A 6,000-nucleotide genomic window follows, 5' to 3' on the forward strand; every position below is an offset into this window, starting at 1 on the left:
CTTGATGTGGGTGGTTCCGGAGTTTAGTAGGCGGATGTCGAGGGCCGCTAGGTCTTGGATCAGATCATTGGCTACCGAGTTTGTCGGGTCTTCTAGATGGATGTTCAAGTCCCCGACTATCATAAAATTTGATAGGGAATGGGCCTGGGTTGTAACTAAGTCTAGAAGGGAACAGGTGAAGGGACCTGGGAGGCCGGGAGGGCGGTAAACAAGAAGTCCTGTTAGTGAATTGGTTGGGTTGAGTTTAAAGGCGAAATGCATACTTTCTGCATCGATAATCTGCGCATCGTGGGTTTTGCAGAGGAGATGTTCTCGGTGGATAATGGCTACACCGCCACCTCTACCTAGAGGGCGGGGTAGGGACTGAATACAGTAGCCCCGTGGTGTTGCTAGAACCATGTCTGATTGAGAGTGTGGACCGAGCCACGTTTCCGTGAGGAAGAGTATATCTATCTCCTGATCTTCTAGGAGATGGGTAATCTGTGTCGCATGTTTCGGAAGTGAGCGACAGTTCAGTGAGGCAAGTTTAAGGGTGGCGGGTTTGATAGGTTTTGTATGGAGCGTGAGCTGGGCTGGCTTGCATAGAGAGCAGCGAGTGAAAGGTCCATTAAAGTCCTGAATGTAATCACAGGAAGGGGTGGGGGGTCTAAGGCTTAGTAGTTCTCTACGTGAGTAGCTTACATTAGGGTAGGATGTTACAGGCAAGGGTTCTGGCCCTGGGCCCGGTCGTGCGCGGACGGGCGCAGACGGGCTTGGCTTTGGCGCGGCTTCCGCGCAAACGGCGCTCCCGCTGCGCTCGTCCGCTGCGCTGGTATGGCCGGCACATTTAAGGAAGAGGGAGGTGGGCGTGGCCTCGAAGTGGGCGTGTCTGCCCTTCTAGCATCGATGGCGGGTGGAGGGGAGTTTCCCTGTATCAGCGTTCAATCGGCTGTGTCAGGGGGAACTCCGTGAGCCTGCAAGGCGCCAAAAGTGAGCGCTACAGTGAAGGTGAGTGCAGTTTAAAAAACAATGCAGAGTCTAGAATGACAGTTTTTAAAAATGGCACAGGGTATAACTAACACACCTCCGGCTTCCGCCTCAGAGGTCAACAAGACGAATTAAAGCCGCGCTAGTGCTCAGCGTTTATATACGGCGAGGGGGCGTGGCCTCGAAGTGGGCGTGTCTGCCCTTCTAGCGTCGATGGCGGGTGGAGGGGAGTTTCACTGTATCGGCGTTCAATCGGCTGTGTCAGGGGGAACTCCGTGAGCCTGCAAGGCGCCAAAAGTGAGCGCTACAGTGAAGGTGAGTGCAGTTTAAAAAACAATGCAGAGTCTAGAATGACAGTTTTTAAAAATGGCACAGGGTATAACTAACACACCTCCGGCTTCCGCCTCAGAGGTCAACAAGACGAATTAAAGCCGCGCTAGTGCTCAGCGTTTATATACGGCGAGGGGGCGTGGCCTCGAACTGGGCGTGTCTGCCCTTCTAGCGTCGATGGCGGGTGGAGGGGAGTTTCCCTGTATCGGCGTTCAATCGGCTGTGTCAGGGGGAACTCCGTGAGCCTGCAAGGCGCCAAAAGTGAGCGCTACAGTGAAGGTGAGTGCAGTTTAAAAAACAATGCAGAGTCTAGAATGACAGTTTTTAAAAATGGCACAGGGTATAACTAACACACCTCCGGCTTCCGCCTCAGAGGTCAACAAGACGAATTAAAGCCGCGCTAGTGCTCAGCGTTTATATACGGCGAGGGGGCGTGGCCTCGAAGTGGGCGTGTCTGCCCTTCTAGCGTCGATGGCGGGTGGAGGGGAGTTTCCCTGTATCAGCGTTCAATCGGCTGTGTCAGGGGGAACTCCGTGAGCCTGCAAGGCGCCAAAAGTGAGCGCTACAGTGAAGGTGAGTGCAGTTTAAAAAACAATGCAGAGTCTAGAATGACAGTTTTTAAAAATGGCACAGGGTATAACTAACACACCTCCGGCTTCCGCCTCAGAGGTCAACAAGACGAATTAAAGCCGCGCTAGTGCTCAGCGTTTATATACGGCGAGGGGGCGTGGCCTCGAAGTGGGCGTGTCTGCCCTTCTAGCGTCGATGGCGGGTGGAGGGGAGTTTCCCTGTATCGGCGTTCAATCGGCTGTGTCAGGGGGAACTCCGTGAGCCTGCAAGGCGCCAAAAGTGAGCGCTACAGTGAAGGTGAGTGCAGTTTAAAAAACAATGCAGAGTCTAGAATGACAGTTTTTAAAAATGGCACAGGGTATAACTAACACACCTCCGGCTTCCGCCTCAGAGGTCAACAAGACGAATATTATTTGCTTAACAGTAAATTATGAGATAGAAGGGACAGATTGGGTGCAATATAGAGCTAAGTTTAAATGCTAAAGACGGGGTAAAGCTATTTAGTACATATGATATGGAACAGCCGGTGCCCTGGGCATCCGGGAATTCTAAGGTTGTGCCCAGCTTTCGGCAGGCAGTGGAGGAGGTCGGCGGTCGAGAGGAAGCTGTCGACCCGGTGATGATGTCACCGGAGGAATCAAGAGGGGGCTGAAAAGGAGGACGGAGGAGACGGAGGGGCGTTTACAAGAGTCAAGAGGACGGAGGGCCATGAGGAAGAGCGAGCAGAATGCCAATCGGAAAGCCAAACAGCGGGAGCAGCGAAGGACGTGAGAAGAGGACAACCAGAGGAAACTGACACAGAAAATACCCAGCAGAGTCCAGAGGACGGAGGACCAACCCAGAAGAGGGAAGGTTCCCCAACGCCAAATGCTTGTGTATCCGGACGTCCCCAAGAGAGCCAGGACGCCGTGATACCCCGTGCTGCAGTCCCAGAGGACCGTAGCCCCAGGCAAGTGCCATTTTTATGCTATTGGAGGAGGTTGGCTGGGAGGGGGTTAATGGGGATCCTGCATGACTAAGGGCACAGTCTAGGAATTCTCCCTCAACCCCTTTTCCCTCACACATCAGTGATAACCCGCACAGGTGGAGGGATAGCACGATATTAGTAGCCATATAAAAAGGACTGACCAGTGGTTATTTTCTGTTTGTATCTTGGGGGCGCCGGGCCCCCCTTGTGGGGAAAGACGAGGACTAAAGGAGTGCTGACCTGATGAAGAAGGCTCACCCCACTGAAGGCTGGATACTGGAGACTTTTCCCCTTTTGTGTTTAGTTATAAACTCATGTTCTGTCATCTATCCTGCATGTGAAGACTGTAACAGACTTGTCGAACAGCCCTTTCAATGAATCCTACATTTGGTGCTTCCACGCACCTTTTCATAACCACGTGCTGTCTAGTCTTTTGCTTACATAGAGACTGCAATTCCCTGAACAGTCTTTTCCCAGCAGGGGAGTTATACCACAGTACATTGGTTGTGAATTAATGGAGCTGACATGAAGAGAGCAGTGAGATGATGATCTGTCTGATAAAAAAATGCAAACTGCTTCACTTACGCACCCTGCACTCTGATGTTGCGAGGTGTCGTAGAAGCTTGTGATGGTGAACAGTATCAAAGGCAAGTAGAGAGTTAAAGTATTAGGTGTGGTGGTACTCCAGTTTTAATTCACTGTTGTTTTAAGGCCACCCCATGTGGAAATCATTGCTGATTTGTGCCTCAGCCATACTCGAATCTGTTTTGGAAATCTGAAAGCAGGTTATTTTACTTAAATGTAGGTATATGTTTTGAGGCAGATCTTTCAATTGTTGTACAGTTTTGACTGCAAACAGTCTGTTATTGGGGAGGGGTTAGAAGGATCTCTTAGCTCAAATCCTGTTTGGCTTAGGGAGATTTTTGAGCAAGACATTTAGAGTTCCTTTGAGAAAATACTTACATTCAATGAGTTGTTGGCTGTTCTGGTTGGATTGACTGCAAAGCTATTCACAATAACATGGGTCTGCAGGAGATTATGCTGGCCCACAGGCCTTTGCAACATTGATGAAGGGTTTGATGAAGCCTTGATGAGACTAAAGGTGAGCTGTAGATGCTTTTCTGTTTTGTTATCTGGTAAACCGTGGTGAGCTTCTGGAATTGTGGTTGTGCAGGGGAAAGGGATGCAAGAGATTGGAATTGGTGAGTGAGACATAATGCAGGTTTTCCTGCCAAACACCCGAGGCCATTGGTGTGAGGACCACATCTGTACTGCTAAGGAATCAGGATGTTCGAAGGTACTACCACTTCAGGTATTATGACTGGTGACCCCTTTTCCTCTGAAATCTTCTCGAGGAGCTGTTGTTTGGGACCTTGAGGCCTCTCATAAGGTCTGAAGGCCCCTTAACAGCTCTGCATGACCTGTAGTACTTCATCCTCCATGAAGCGGGAATCTAAGTATAGGTGATGGGCGCGGTCAAGCCAGAGTAATTGTATAGTATCCATGTAAGCTATAGAGCTTCTCCGTGCTCGGTAATGTCGTGGCCTGATAGAGCTGAGAGTAGAAGGCGATCATTGTGTGTAGCAAAGTGGTGGAGGTAGATTGTCGCACCAGTTGATCATCAAGTAGTTCCTCTACATAGTCTGAAGTCCGAAGCCTGCGGAGCATGTTAGCGAGAGTTCTACAGGGGAGATCGTCCTCACCATAGCGGTGTGCCATTGCTTCACGTGTCAAGTAGTTTAACTCTCGACCTGCCTCTTTGTTATAGTCAGTGAGTTTTTTTGCAGAAGGTTGCCATGGTAGTGGTATCCTTAGAGATATAATATTATAGATCAAGTGCTCTGAGCTTGCACTCCAGCACGGTAAGGCATGTTCTGATGGCCTTGGGATTGCTTGCTTCATGATGCACAAGCCCCGGATCGCAGCCTTAAAGGCTTCCTACAAAATCAATAGGGAAGAAACTGAGCCTTCATTGGTGGAAAAGTAGTCAAAAAGGGCGGTACGGATTGCAGAGCATTCATGTGAATGCCCACGGAGTGGCCAGTGGTGGGGAAAGTTTCAGGAGTACAGGAGTGTGGTCCAAGAGTATATGGTGTAGGTGTGATATGCCAGTGGTCCATGTGAAAACTTCACGGGTGGTCAACCAATAATCTATATGCGACCACGTGCCATGTGCCGATGTAAAGCAGGTGCCCTCCCTACTGCACCCATGCATGCATCTCCAAACAGCTTCAAGGCAATTATTGCTAATTAACATATGCAACTGTGCAGCTGCTTTGGGATGGGGTCGACGGGGAGCATCTTAGTGATCCATATTTGGGAACAGTACTGCATTAAAGTCACCCCCCCATATCACTGCACCTGGTCCCAAACTAGCCATTTGTCACCATATGCCTGCAAAGAACTCCGGGCAGTCAGTGTTTAGACCATAGATGGAGGCCAGTATAACCAGGTGGTGGTGTAAAGCACCGGCTAGTAGGACCTGGTAAACAACCATTACAACAAATCTTTTACCCTGCATACCATCAACCCGCATACCATGGCAACGCAACTACCATTACTCCGCAATGCCATTACAACGCATGGCATTACATTTTATATGCTTTTACCATGCACGCTTTTACAACGAAATTCGTTGTAAATGCATGAATGGTAAAATCATATTTTTTTATATGTAAGTATAAGGTAAATATAGGGTTTTGGTTTTGTGGTGTAGGGGTATATGTTTTGGGGTTCAGGGGTAATTTTAGGGTGGATTTAGTTTTGGGGGTGCTGGGGTGTTTATAGGATTCAGGGTGAGTTTGGGTTTTGGGGTGCCCGGGGTATTTTAAGGGTTCAGGGAGGGTTTAGATTTTGGGGTATATGTCCAGGGGTAATTTTAGGCTTAAGGCAATGTTTGGGCTTTGGGGTGCTGGGGTATTTATAGGGTTCAGGGTGGGTTTAGGTTTTGGGGTCCAGGGCTATTTTTAGGGGCCAGGGGTAATTTAAGGGTTAAGGGCAGGTTTGGGTTTTGGGATGCTAGGGTATTTTTAGGGTTCAGGGTGTGTTTGGGTTTGGGGTGAAGGGGGTATTTTTATGGTTTAGGGTGGGTTTAGATTTTGGTGTGCAGGGGTATTTTTAGGGGTGAGGGGTAAATTTAGGGTTAAGGGCATGTTTGGGTTTTGGGG

This window comes from Triturus cristatus, chromosome 2_1 (genome assembly GCF_964204655.1).
Source record: "Triturus cristatus chromosome 2_1, aTriCri1.1, whole genome shotgun sequence".
Lineage (NCBI taxonomy): Eukaryota > Metazoa > Chordata > Amphibia > Caudata > Salamandridae > Triturus > Triturus cristatus.